The 14,264-nt window shown below is 44.4% G+C and overlaps 1 protein-coding gene across 4 annotated transcripts in view; it reads right to left on the bottom strand.

The window, feature by feature from the left end:
• Nucleotides 1-14,264, bottom strand: part of CABIN1 (calcineurin binding protein 1) — a 4,301,447-nt gene that overhangs the window by 765,672 nt on the left and 3,521,511 nt on the right. The gene's annotated exons all lie outside the window — the stretch shown is intronic.

Here is a 14,264-nt window from a genome sequence, read left to right as displayed (position 1 = left end):
GGGCACAGGCAGGATTTCTGCTCGTTCACTGAGATGCCTAGGTTGTGGGCCAGAGACAGAGCATAATCTCTCGCCACACAGAGCTGATGCCTGTTGGTAGCGGTGAGGAGCCAGTCGTCTAGGTAAGGGAAGACCTGAATGCCCTGGAGTCTCAGGTGGGCTGCAACCACTGCCATGACCTTGGTGAACACTCTGGGGCTGAGGTGAGGCCGAATGGAAGAACCCTGAATTGATAATGACTGGCTCTGAGCCGGAAGCGGAGGAACCTCCTGGATCATCTGTCCATTAATATGTGGTAATACGCATCCTTGAGGTCTAGCGAGCACATCCAGTCGTTCTCCCGCAGCAGGGGGAGAATTGATTGGAGAGTGACCATCCGGAACTTTTCCTTGGGTATGAACAGGTTTAGGGCGGAAAGGTCTAAGAAGGGTCTGAGGTCCCCCGTTTTCTTTGGCACCAAAAAGAACCTGGAGTAATAACCCAATCCGGACTGGTCTGGGGGGACGGGCTGGATGGCTCTTTTTCTTAGCAGCTTTGAAATCTCCAAAGCCGCTGCCTCCCTTTGATCGGGTGGGACATTGGGGAGACGTCTGGGTTTGGGGGAAGGTTTATGAATGGAATGGAGTAACCTCTGGATATGATCCGGAGCACCCATCGATCTGTTGTAAGGGACTCCCAGTTTGACAGGTGCTCCAACAATCGCCCCCCGACTGCCTCCAGAGAGGGACAGTTGGGCAAGCCCTCAGGGCTATTGAGCGGGTCTGTCCGAGAAAGGTTCTCTAGACCCGAAATTACGCGGCCCCCCTCTGCCTCTGGGCCGGCGTCCACCTTATCCTCCACTGCCTCTAGAGGACGAGTGGTCCGCAGCAGGATGGGATTGCTGAGACTTACGGAACCACAGCTTCTTTTGTCCCCTCTGATTCCTGGAGAAGGATCTTTGGGGATTAGAGAAGCGGACTCCGACGACAGACAGCGTCTTCCCGTCCTTTTCGCTTTGGACCAGTGTGTCGCGAACAGTTTTGCCAAACAAGGCAGAACCGTCAAAAGGGGAGTTCGCGAAGGACACCTTGAAGGGGTCCGTGAAGTCGCACAGATGGAGCCAGGAGAGACGTCGCAAGACAACCCCGGCTCCGCTAGCTCTAGCGGCTCCCTCCGTTGCATGGGAGAGAAGCCGCATAGATGTATTGGAGATGGATTTTAGAGTGGCCATTCGAGTCTCAAAAACCTTTTTGTCTGGGACCGACATGGACTCCGGGGGGGCTGCAGCGTATTCTTTAATCAAGTCTCGCTGTAGCCTAATGGTATGTGCCATATAGTTCAGCGCCCTTATGGAAAAGGTCGCTGAAGCAAACATCCGCTTCCCAATCCGGTCAAGCGCTCGAGATTCCTTATCCGGCGGGTGAACCGAAGAACTCTCCTGCGCAAGTTCTTTCTTGGTGGCCGCCACCAACATAGCATCAACTGGGGTTCCTTTGGTCCAAGACGGTCTATTTGTGGGTGGGCTGAGGACTTTATTGGGGCACCTAGGGATTGGCTCCACGGTGTCGGGCTCCATCCAAGCCCTGGTGGTAATTAAGTCCACCAGGGGGTCGGCCGGAGGGGACACCCAGGAGGTAGATGGGCCTGCCTCAAAGGCCTCCAGGAACACGGACTCATCAAGGGAGGGCTTTTGGGCTGACCACCCCCCTCTGATATGCAACATTTCCATGATGTCTCCAAAGGAGACATCTTCAGGGGGTGACCTTGGGGAACCCTCCGTATCATCTAAGTCTGTGTCTGTGGTAATGGACTTGGGGGAGTCCAGGTGCCTCCTTTTGCACCGATGTTTCCGAGGGACCTCCTCGGTGGGACTGTCCAAAGAGGGCTCGTCCACGGGTTGTTGTTCCTCCATGGGAACTAGCTGGAGGGCTTGGGCAGGCTGACCAGATGGACGAATGATGGAAGACAGATCCTCATACAGTGGGGGTACGGGTGGATCCGAAGCCCGGGTCGGGGATCTGGAGGACCTCGACAGTACCCTCTCCGCTACCTCGAAAGCTGAAGGAGAGCCACTCTCACCAGCCTCTGAGAGCAATCTCCTTGGATCCGAGGAAGGGATCGGGGTCGGAGCCGATGCAGTCGGCGCCGAGGCAGAGGTGTGCTCCGACGCCAACAACGCCGAAGACACAGCAACTCCCTCGGATCCGACGCTCAGCCCTCGGCCCCGAGAGCTCAGGTCCGACAAGCTCGAAGGTATAGTCGGCATTGAAGAGATCACCGCTATCGGCGCCGACAATTCCCCGGGTCCGAAAGGGCCTGGATCCGATGACTCCGAGACCCGAAAACGAGTCGGAGAAGGAGTGATCGGGGCAAATATGGGGGCTGCACTCCCCCCCAGAGGGGGGGAGGCAAGAGCATCCCCATCTGCATTTGGGTCTGTAAGAACCGACGCATCATCCGATCCATATCCGCTTCAGAGATGCTTCGGGTCGACCTAGATGAAGTAGTAGAGGCGGGCCGGGAGGGCCACCTCGAAAATCTCGAGGGAGACCTATCCTCCTCCTCCGGCTCCGGCGAAAAACAGGGCGAACGGCGCCGAGAGGAGGGGGATCCGGAGACCCTCAAGGGAGATTCAAGGAGTTTTGCTGGCGGAGCCGAAGGATGAGATTCGGCCCGCCTTTTGTGGGACTTATGTCCATCCTTATCCTTGTGCCTCTTCTCTCTAAGGGAAGAGGCACTAGTTTCCCCAGAGCTCAAACCCGATGAGGGAGGTTGAGTCCCAGGTAGAGCTAAGGGGATAGACGGCGCCGAAGCAGCTGGAGCCCGAATGGGAGAGGAAGAAGAAGTCGACTCCTGGGGGAGCTTTCCTGCCAGGATCAGCTTGTTCTTCCTATCCCGAAGTGCCCGGGGGTTAAAGGCCGCGCAGATTTGGCAGGCCTCTGACAAATGGGCTGCCCCCAGGCACAAAACGCACTGAGTGTGGCCATCAGCTGGAGAAAGCTTGTGGCCACACTCAGTACATTTAGAAAAAATGGCCTTAGGCCCTTCTGACATCATTCACACACACACCCAAACACTAGGAGGGGGAGAGGAGTGAAGATAAACTAGTAATAAATTTAACAGAAAAGGGACCAAAACTAGCACAAGAAGCTGAAAAAGGGAACTAACACACACACAACGACAACTTTGAATGAAAATTTGGTCCAAAAAACCAGCAATGATCTCACCCAGCCAGGAGCTCTTCACAAGGAAGCTTCTACAGCCGCGGCAAAAAACGATCTGAGGTAATGTGGTTGGTAGTAGGGGATTATGGGTAGGGGGGAGGAGCTAGGAGCTCGGATCTTGGAGCTTGGAAAGCTGTCGGATCCGACACCCACAGGTTGCAGATCAAATGAAGTAACTACTTCAGATTTAATGTTTGCTTTCCATCCACAGAAATCCAGGATGCTGTTTCCATAAAATAATGGATGATATTTACTGAAAAGCACTACTTCTGAAGAGCATTTGTTCACATGATGTATAATAAGCACATACAGGGAAGGTTGCTAATCTATGTAAATGCCTTCTCTTCCTTGAGGACAAAACTCTGTTCTTAATTTCTACTTCAGAAGGCACTCTCAGAATGAATTAAAAGTCAATAACTGAACTGAAACACTTAAAGTAACTGCACAAGTACCACTGTGATACATGTACAGAGTTCACACTCTAAACCAATGCAAAACATAGACAGTCAATGTCAGAAAGCCTCCAACTGGTGCAAACTGTCGTGCAGCAAGTGAAGCATGTGTGCAATAAAAGTCGCCAACAAAACAGACAGTGCAAGAAAATTCCCACTCAAGGCAAGTAACTGCAGGGTTAACCTGAAGTACATGCACAAACACGGCTCCTGATGAGTCAACATTGCGGCAGATGTCTTGGACAAGGCAGTATGAAAGGCCTAAAGTTGTCTTTAGGTATCCCTGTTCAATAAATATTTATTTACTTGTTAACCTGGTTGGTGGGCTGGTAGACAGACCATTTTCAGCCATGAACTGGGAGAGTTTGGCAGTTACAAAGTTCAACACTAAACTATATTATAACAAAATAATGAAAGCACATACTATTAAAAATATAGAGGCAAAACATAATAGCTAACAATGGATACAGATGTATACAACAGAGCACCTAGTTACATTCACAGATTAACAATAGGAACATCTTACCATGGTAATGAAAACTGACATGAACAACTTTAAAAGTACATAGAAATAAGCGTTTTAATTTACAGAAGACCCCTTTAATGAATTTGTCTTGGCTGAAATTATATTTTTCCTTTACCTAATGGTGTCACTGTATCATCTACACAGTTGTGCTCATTTTAAGAAGCTTTTCCATAAGAAGAATTAACAGAAATGGCAGAAGGACAAGGGTCTTGACATCACCAAAGATGCTGACCTTTAAAGGAATTACAACTTGCACAATAATTTTTGCTTGTAACACAATTAGCCTAGATATCTGACAAACTCTGGTAAGTGGGGAGAGGGGATATCACAAAGGAAATAAAGAATCCAGTGACTGCTCTCCTTCAGATTAGGGAACTTTGAGGCAAGCCCTGCTACCACAGTGAAAGTACAAGACAAGGAAAATGGTGGCGCCTTCACTAGATTAGCACAGGCATGAGCTGTATAAAATAATGTCTAGTTCACAAACACAACTTCTGGGACCCTCTAACCACATCCTCACTCAACATGAATTCAATTCTCTAGAAGAAAAACTCTCCCAACGGTAACTCTTTAAAATGTTGGGAACCTCTACAAAGAGTCCCAAAACATGGAAACTGAATGGCCAAAAAAACGATGTATACATATTAAGTCCGAGATGCCCAATTTTTGGAATATTCTCTTTTCTTCAAGGTATGGTGATCTTGGAGTCAGTCAGGGTTGCCAGACGTCCCTATTTGGGCGGGACTGTCCCAAGATCAGCAGCCTGATTCCGAGTCCCACCCTGCCGGTTTAAATCCCGGCCAGCCTCCGCTTTGTGTTTTTTTTTTTTGATTGGCCCGTATACCTGGCATACGGGCCAATCAAAAATCGCTAAACACGGAGCTTCTTGTGTTTCGCATTAAACAGAAGTAGCTCCATGTTTAACGATTTTTAATTGGCCCGTATGCCAGTATACGGGCTAATCAAAAATCGCTAAACACGGAGCTACTTCTGTTGAATGCGGAACTGCAATGCATTAAACACGAGAAGCTCCGTGTTTAGTGCAGAGCCACTGTTCTTTAATGTGGAACTCTGTTCCGCATTAAAGACCTTTTTTTTTTTGGTCTTCACTTGCCATGAAAGACTTTTTTTTTTTTTTGCCCCTACCTGGCTGGTTGGAAAACTGGCAACCCTGGAGTCAGTATATATACATTCAGGGAATGAGGGTGGGCTTGCTTGAAGTTTAAAGGAGAAGAGCAATGCTTGTGATTTGCTCTTCTCATGCATTTCTGATCTGTTTTTTGTGCTGCACTCACTATTTTGAGTGCTGACATTTCAATACAGAGGCCTCCCTAACCTCCCTGCCCTAGGGAATGCACCAGAGACCACACACACACACACACACACACACATGCACATACCTACCTCTACCATAGACGCGTGCGCGCACACACACACACACGCATGCACACACCTACCTCTACCGCAGACACACAACCACATGCACACACACACCTATCTTTACCAGAGACACACAACCACATGCACGCACACACCTACCTCTACTGCAGAGAAACACACACATACCCCTACCTCTACCGCAGACACACACACACACACACACACACACACCCACCTCTATCACAAACACACACCCCTACCTCTACATCCCTCCAGCCATCTACTGGGTCTATATGGGACAGCAGGATTAAGCACTTGGTGAGAATATACTTGACCTTAGCTGAGGTTAGCAGGACTGATATATCCTCACCAAGCACGGTGATGCCGTTTTGTGAAGGAAAATAAGATGTTTTTAACACAGATCTGAACAAAAGAGACAGTAAGGAAGCAGACATCACCACCACTACCAGGAAACCCTTTCAACAGAATGCAGCTACTTCACTCCAGGCTGGAATTGCAATGTGATAGCTCATCAAATAAACAAAAAGCCACTGAAACTGCAAATGAAAATACTGTATAAGGTGTACGCAACACCCCACAGTTTAAGTAACACAGGGGTGTACAGACGCTCAGCAACGTCCACAACAGCACTCAAAATAAATGCTGGTCTTTGCAAGTTTTTTCTCACAAAATTGACAATACTCCCTCTGGCACACTATCCACAGTTCCACCCAGCCTTGGCATGATCTGGCATCATCAATTCAAGACATTATCAGATCTGATACACACTTTACCCACGTGATCATTTTGCTCAAACCCAACCAGGACAGGGCATTGTTTTACAAGACCTGCCTGTAATCTTTTTTTCTGAGAATAGGACTGACATGCTATCTGGGTAACAACAAAAAAATAAATTGCTCATGCCTTGGGATGTATAGTTCCATTCTACCACACCTGCTGGCTGTTTTTTTGTTTTCCATTAACATAGCTTTGTAAGGGGGTCAAATACTAACTACCACTAAGATGGACTAGCCTTACTCACAAATTAAATTAATAGGAAATGCAGCTTGCATATATGGCTACATTCATTTATAACCTCCATTAACTGCTGTAGGAGAGCGGGTTAGTTAGTAAATAATGCCCAGGACAGATCCTTACAACACAAATGGTATCCTGAAAAAGATTTTTTGATTTCTACAACTGTGTTTTTTTTTTTTTTGGGGGGGGGGGGGGCAAGTATCCATATAAAGCTAGATCCGATATAATTAATCTTTCAATAACTTTACGCTGACTGCATACGTTCTGTTTCTGGATTTAAACGCCAACAATGTTGTTTCTACCAGCTTAAGACTGTGTTGTGAGACGATCGATGTAGCAGATATGCTATTATTAGAGCAGATGTTTTCAGTATACATTTAAACAAGTCCACAACCATCCAGTGAATATAAAGTTCTCAGAACATTCAACAAGCCCTTCTCAGTAATAACAGTAATTCCAGCAGCAGTTTCTAAACAAATGAAACCACCTTGATTAATGGCCTTCATTCACATCGCAACAGCTGTGGCCTCCCACTCTGTCTTCACTTAGAATTTAATAAACAGCACTATTTACTTCACTAAAACTATTACAGCAACTGGGCAATTCTCACTTGTTGTCTTCTGTTCTGGTACTTGCTTTAACCCCCAACATGAGACTACAATTGAAAAAACACTAATAACTTAAGAAGAAAGTTTAAACCCACTTCACTACAGTCTTTTAAATGAAAGCTTAATTGTAAATGAGCCATGATAATGCTATAATTCAAAATGCCCACAGCACTCCAGAAAGATTACATTAAGCAAAGGTAAGAAATAGTCACATACACAGTTCCAACTCACTCATCTCAACACAGTAAAAACTGCAAATGCTGCCTCATAACTGTGCTGGGTAACATGGATATATCAGCATTGAAAAACATAATCCCCACTGACAGCTACACATATTAACCCAAAAGATAATCCAGCTTGAAAACACAACAAAACAAATTCTTAATCATAGCCAAGTGCATTCCAGGATAACACAGCAAGAAACCATTATGCCTACAGTTACAAAAAAAAAAATCCACATTATGACAAATGTACAGTTACAATCCAAGTACCAAAGTCATGTAAAAAAGGTCAAACAACACAGTAGAATGACCAGATGCATTAGGGACACTGCAAGACGGCATGCGACAATCCTGGGAAGTAAAATGAGACATAGAGAGCAAGCAATGCAACTGCTTCCCCCAACTTTACATCTTCTGAACAATGGTTCCCATCTCGTCTGTAGTTTAAACTGCACAGCAATGAAGTACAACAGAAGAAGCCATTAGAATACTCCATATAGGGTCTATGTTAAATGTTCGAACAGCCAAAATGTCGAACATTACATGGTCGAGACAAAATGTTCGACATTTGGATGTTCGATCATCAAATAAAAAAAAAAAGTAAAAACAGAAAAAAACTCTTTAACAGTGCGCCCCCGACACCCCCCTACTTAAATATACCAACTCCGAGACCGCACTTCAGTGCAGAAAAGGGAAATTCTCCCTATCTGCACCATACGGAACCATTGAAAGTCTATCTTCGAGCACTCAAGATTTCGAACGTTTGGTCTTGGCCATTTAACGTTCAAAATTTTGAGCGTTCGAAGATTTGACAGGTACCCTCCATATAGGCTATAATATACTAAATAAAAACTGGCGAGTCCACCAGCTATCACAGCAAAAGAAAGGATCAGCCACAAATCAGACAATAAAGCAATTTAGCAAAACTTATCAATTGCAAAAAAACTTGTATAGCAAATGTGTTGACCCACGGACCAATGTAGCACACATGGTAAGCCAGCCTGATGGAATGGACAGCAACTAGTATGTCTCTGCTGCTGGCATGCTAAGCATGACCAGTGGCCAATGAGTTACAGGGCTGAGAGGGTGGGGGCTAGAGGCTGTATATCAAGTAGATAACTGCCCACTGTCCACCCGTGAGTGAAAGGTGCATGACCATGCACTACAGAAACTTACCAAGGGGCGTACAACCTGTACAACTGTAGTGCACATATATTCACAATACTGCTCACAGCTGCATGCACAATCACTACACGCTCGTGCACATGAACACACTATGGCTGCTATAAGACAGACGTCATCTGCCCCCACACCTGACAACATGCTTCAATGTACCTTTGAGGGGACAAAGGTCACATCAGCATTATATCAGTCTCAAGAGTATAACACAGAAGAAATGGACATAGACAGGATCTAGAGGTCAACACTGCAAGTTGCCATGGCGAAGGCAATAAACAGAGATAATAATGCCTAATGGTCCTTGTTCTGCCTCATGAATGCCTCAAACCATCCTTCAAATAACGAAAAGCAGAAGATGAATCAACTTAAATTGTGAACTTGAAGTAAAGAAAATCCTTAGTAGAACAGAAATGCAGCATGTATGTGACTCCTTCATCTAAGCACAATGCACTTGCTCACTACCCATCTCCATGTTCCATTCAAAATGAGCTAATCAAGAGACGACAGGGAAAAAGTTAAACACCTGCAAGCAGAAGCATATATATTTCATTACAGTTTAATCTCTTCTGCACTATTGCCTCTAGTCTGCATCATTCCAAGAGGTCAGAATTACTTCATAAATTCTTGCATCCCAAAATGCCCTCATGGTCATTTCGTCCTGTAATGTACTTTTTGCCCCCCCCATGATATGGCATACCATAATTACAATAATAATTTTATCAGCTGCTTTACTTCTTATAACGGCAGTGGTGATGATCCTTAACTTTGCAGACTGCCTCTGATAACAGCGTCAGTGTTCTGCCCCCTCCATTACTCACAGTGATAAGTGCCAAAAGCAAACTGCTACAAGCATTTCACAGTACTTTTAAAACTTGTTACAGACAGTCACTATTTAACAGTTTTTTGGTTTACCACCCTCGACTGTAATTCCTAATAAATTCCCTCTTCATCCCTTACAGCACAAGTGTGACATTGCCTCTCCTTCCTCAGGCTGAACAGCTCAGTCATCTGTCACTGACAGTGTACACAATCTTAGACAGGCAGGGTTCTGCTAGTTTTCTAGGATCTAGTCTGAGCTACCGACTTAGAACACTGCAGTCTGAGACAAGTTAAAATATGAACCAATGCAAGATTTCACCTACAAAACCAAATGGGAAATTAATGGCTGAGGAGCTGTAGAAGACTGGGGAAGGAGCACCACCCATCAGCTCGCTAATTCTGGGAGTGAGAGGACAGGCATTTTTTTGCTTACAGACTGGCAATCCCCCAGTGATGGGGGCAGTGTTGTAATTTCATGGCACACAGCCAGTTAATTCTGCGGGGGGGGGGGTAAATAACTCTATGTGCACTACATCAAGTAGCTCTGTCCAGTTCCTGTTTAGTTATTTAATAAAAGGCTTTTCATGACCTCATCAAATTTAGGACACCAGACCTGTATGTCAAGAACTGCTTCTCTAAGTTCTTATACGTTCATATTTATTACTTCAATAAAGCTGTCCCATCCACCTCAGCCCCTGTCAGTCCTTTCTTCTTTTCCCTTCAGTCTTTCCCAGTATGTCATCTACAGCGAATCCTGTCTTTCATTTAGGCCTACCTGATCCCTTTCTCTTTGTCTATACTTTGATATTAATCCCTGCTTGGGAAGACAGTGACTACTTGCAGTACAGGACACAATTTACTTGAGCTGGTCCTTCCAAATATGGCATCAGTATGCACTATCCCCTAGGTATTCACTTAACCATTTAACTCTGATCACAAACTACTAACCATCTCCTTCAAAATCCCCAAACCATCAGACACAAATAATACAACATTCAAGGATGTCAAACGTACTAACCTCTATCATAAAGTCTCAAAATTCAAAATAATTCCCTTTACCTTGGATGTTGACACATTAAGTAGTTATGGACATGGATTCCATGTACACCTGGATATATGCATTAACCTGTCAGTCCCTACCAAATCCAGACAAAATGGGAAGTTGAAAGGTACAGCAGCCTGGTGGTCCACATTCATAAATAACACAATAACAGAAAACAGCTTCTTAAAATACTCAGCAAAACAAAAGGTCCCAAATGAAGCTATCATTAAGAAGTTATCCAAGAAACAGAAAAACGGCATCAGGAAAGCAAAGCCATCAGATGAACTCAGACTAACTTCAGAAGCTAAAGACAACAACAACTCTTTCTTTAGTTGATACAGAAAACGAAGAAATAACACCCATCATTATTCATAACTTATTCAAAATGGTACTACCTACTCTGATCCAGTCAGCAGGTATTGATAATTTAACAGGCTGCCTGTTAAACAGCACAAAACATGTGCTAGCTAACCCACTCATACAGCTATTCAACATGAGCTTAGCCACTGGCTTTGGCCCTATGGCCTGATACACACAGCTGTGGTAATACTACTTTACAAGGGTGGCCGAATACAGACCATGGAAATAATAGACCCACTAGCCTGAAAAGTCTCATCTAGAAGGCCACAGAATATGTTATAACTGACATAATTAACTATGACATAATCATCTTACACAACTTGACACCCAGCAGTTTGGCTGGTAGATCCTGTTTAATGACTCTAGTAAACTTGTTTGAGAGGCCAAACACAAGCCATGGACATGCTGCAGAAACGGAATGCCTGGACCTGGCTAAAGCAATATATATATATATATATATATATATATATATATATATATATATATATGTATATATATATATATATATATATATATATATATATATGTGATCCATACAGATCTCCAACAGCACTTTCTGCCTAAGCAGAAATCACCGAACATGCATAACAGAAAGTGCTGTTCACCGAAGCAGCACTTTTGGTTATGCATGCTAGTTGTGCCAGTCGCACTACGGTGCGGTCAAGGGAGAATTCCCTTTTCCCCACTGTAGTGCGACCTTGGAGTGAGAATATAAAAGTAGGGGGGTGTGGGGGGTGCAGGGGAGCTTGCCCCCCTGCATAAAAGAAGATCATTTTTTTTTGAACGGACTTTAACGAAAGCGCTTTTTCGGTAAAAGCGCTTTTCTTAAAGTGCGTTCGGTTATTGTGGATTCAGACTATTGAACATTTGTTCAATAGTCCTAGATACATACATACATACATATATATATATATATATATATATATATATGTATAGAGACACACACACACACACACACACACACCTATAATATATATATATATATATATATGTATGTGTGTGTGTGTGAATATATATATATATGTGTGTGTGTATATATATATATATATATATATATATATTCTGGTGGACCCCAGCCATAAATAAGCTGTACAACAGAAGGAGGAAGCTACTACATGATAGAGCAAAATCCCTTTCAGGCAACTCTGATCAGTACTAGCAAGAAACTACGATCCTTCATAAAATCATTTAAGGCTAGCTCCGAAAGAAAAATTGCACAAGACGCTAAAGATAATCACAAGGCTTTCTTTAGTTATGTCAGAAACCTGATATGCTCTGAGTTAGTGCAAAATGACAAAAAATGCACTGAACCCACAGACATTGCCAACATCCTGGCAGACAGGTTCAGTGCAAACTTCTCCCCCCCCCCCCAAATGAGCAAATGACTATCCCAACAGAGTGTAGCCTCCCTGACATCACAGATGCACAGGTGAGAGCTGCCCTCTCCATGGGACCAGACGGTGTACCGGGCTGCGTTTTACACGAGCTCCAAGAAGAACTGAACCCTCACTTAAAATCACTGTTCAGTCTCAGCCTTACAACAGGATATGTACCCAAAGAATGGCGTACAGCAACAGTGCTCCCACTCCATAAAGGTGGTGCCACAACGAACCCCGGAAACTATCGCCCTATAAGCCTAACTAGCCTGGTCTGCAAAGCTATGGAACTCCTTAACAAAGACATTGGGAACCTCCAAACATTGGATCCTACCCAATTCGGCTTTGTTAAGGGCAGATCTTGCCTCTTGAACCTGGTCAATTTCTTTGAAACAGTCACCAAGGCCATAGACGAAGGGAAGGTAGTCCACACAGCCTACCTTGACCTTGCAAAAGCCTTCGACACAATACCCCACTCAGGCATCATAAATAAGCTCACCAGCTTAAATATCAACCCCTATGTCACAAGATGGGTTGCAACCTGGCTTAGGGATAGAACCCACATGGTCAGAATTGCAGGTGCCATGTCAGACTCTAAACCAGTTACAAGTGGCGCCCCACAAGGCTCAGTCCTGGGACCTCTCTTGTTCGGTATATATTTCTCTGAGGTACAGACTAACACAGGAGGACTATGGCTGACAAAGTTTGCAGATGACTGCAAACTGGGGGCCATAATCGACTCGCCAGCTGACACAAGCATCCTCCAAAAAGGTCTCACAGAGACGGATAACTGGTGCCAGAGCCATGGCCTAAAGCTAAATGCCAAAAAGTGCATAGTTATCCCCTTTGGGAAAAACAAAGTGCCCACAAATTACCACATAGGTGGTAATCCATTAAGAACGGAAGAAGTAATTAGGGATTTGGGGACCCAAGTAGATTGTAATCTCTCCTTTGACAATCACATTGCCAAAGTGGTTAGAAAGACATTCTATATAGCCCACCTTATCACGAAGGGGTTCACATCTAGATCAAGAGAGGTCATTGTGCCCCTCTACTCATCAGGCCCATAATTGAATACAATGCCCCATTTGGGATGTACCTTACCCGACACCTGCTACAACTAGAAAGACCCAAAAAGTACCTCACCAAGAGGATCAAGGGACTCAAACAGATGCCCTACGCAGTTAGGCTAAAGAAACTCCAGCTCTACTCAGTTGCTTACCGCCTACTCAGAGGCGATCTGTGCCTGACATATAAAGCCATGTCCAACCCAGAATTAATGGACATGCTCCACCACAAGAAATCCAAATCCATCAGAACTACACGCTCCAGTGACTTAAACCTCAGCACAGAAATAAATAGAACATGCTGGAGGGACAGATTCATATCCCAGAGGCTCTCCTCACTCTGGAACAAAATCCCAATCCATGTCAGACAGAGCCCCCTCAATGACCCTCTTCAAGAAGAATCTTGACGTTTGGATGGGAGATCGTAAATTTACCCCTGGGATCTCTTCTGTGTCACTGCTAGACAGAGGCACGGTAAACTAACCTTAAATGGGCTATCTTCTGTGACCTATTATACAGAGGCACAGTCAACTAATCTAAGAAGGGTGGCGAAAGCCAAACACACTCTGGCTAGGCTTGTAAATGCCCTAGGGCAGATAGCCTAGTATCAACCTATGAACCTATATATATGTGTGTGTGTGTGTGTGTGTGTGTGTGTGTGTGTGTGTGTATATATATATATATATATATGTGTGTGTGTGTGTGTGTGTGTGTGTATATATATATATATATATATATATATATATATATATATATATATATATATACACACACACACACACACACACACATATATATATATATATATATACTCACACACACACACACACACACACACAAATACATACCCAGATATATTTATTTTATTTACTTAGCATTTGTTTACTGGGAAAGTCCGACTGGGACAGAGTCCCTTTTCCATGGAGACCCAGGGAGAAATGGTCTAGACATGTCTTTGGAATGTGGGGGGAAACCCCACCTGAACGCAAGGTG

Source organism: Protopterus annectens, chromosome 4.part0, assembly GCF_019279795.1.
Source record: "Protopterus annectens isolate FY-2018-M chromosome 4.part0, PAN1.0, whole genome shotgun sequence".
NCBI classification, from domain to species: domain Eukaryota; kingdom Metazoa; phylum Chordata; order Ceratodontiformes; family Protopteridae; genus Protopterus; species Protopterus annectens.
This window is presented reverse-complemented; position numbering and strand designations above follow the sequence as displayed.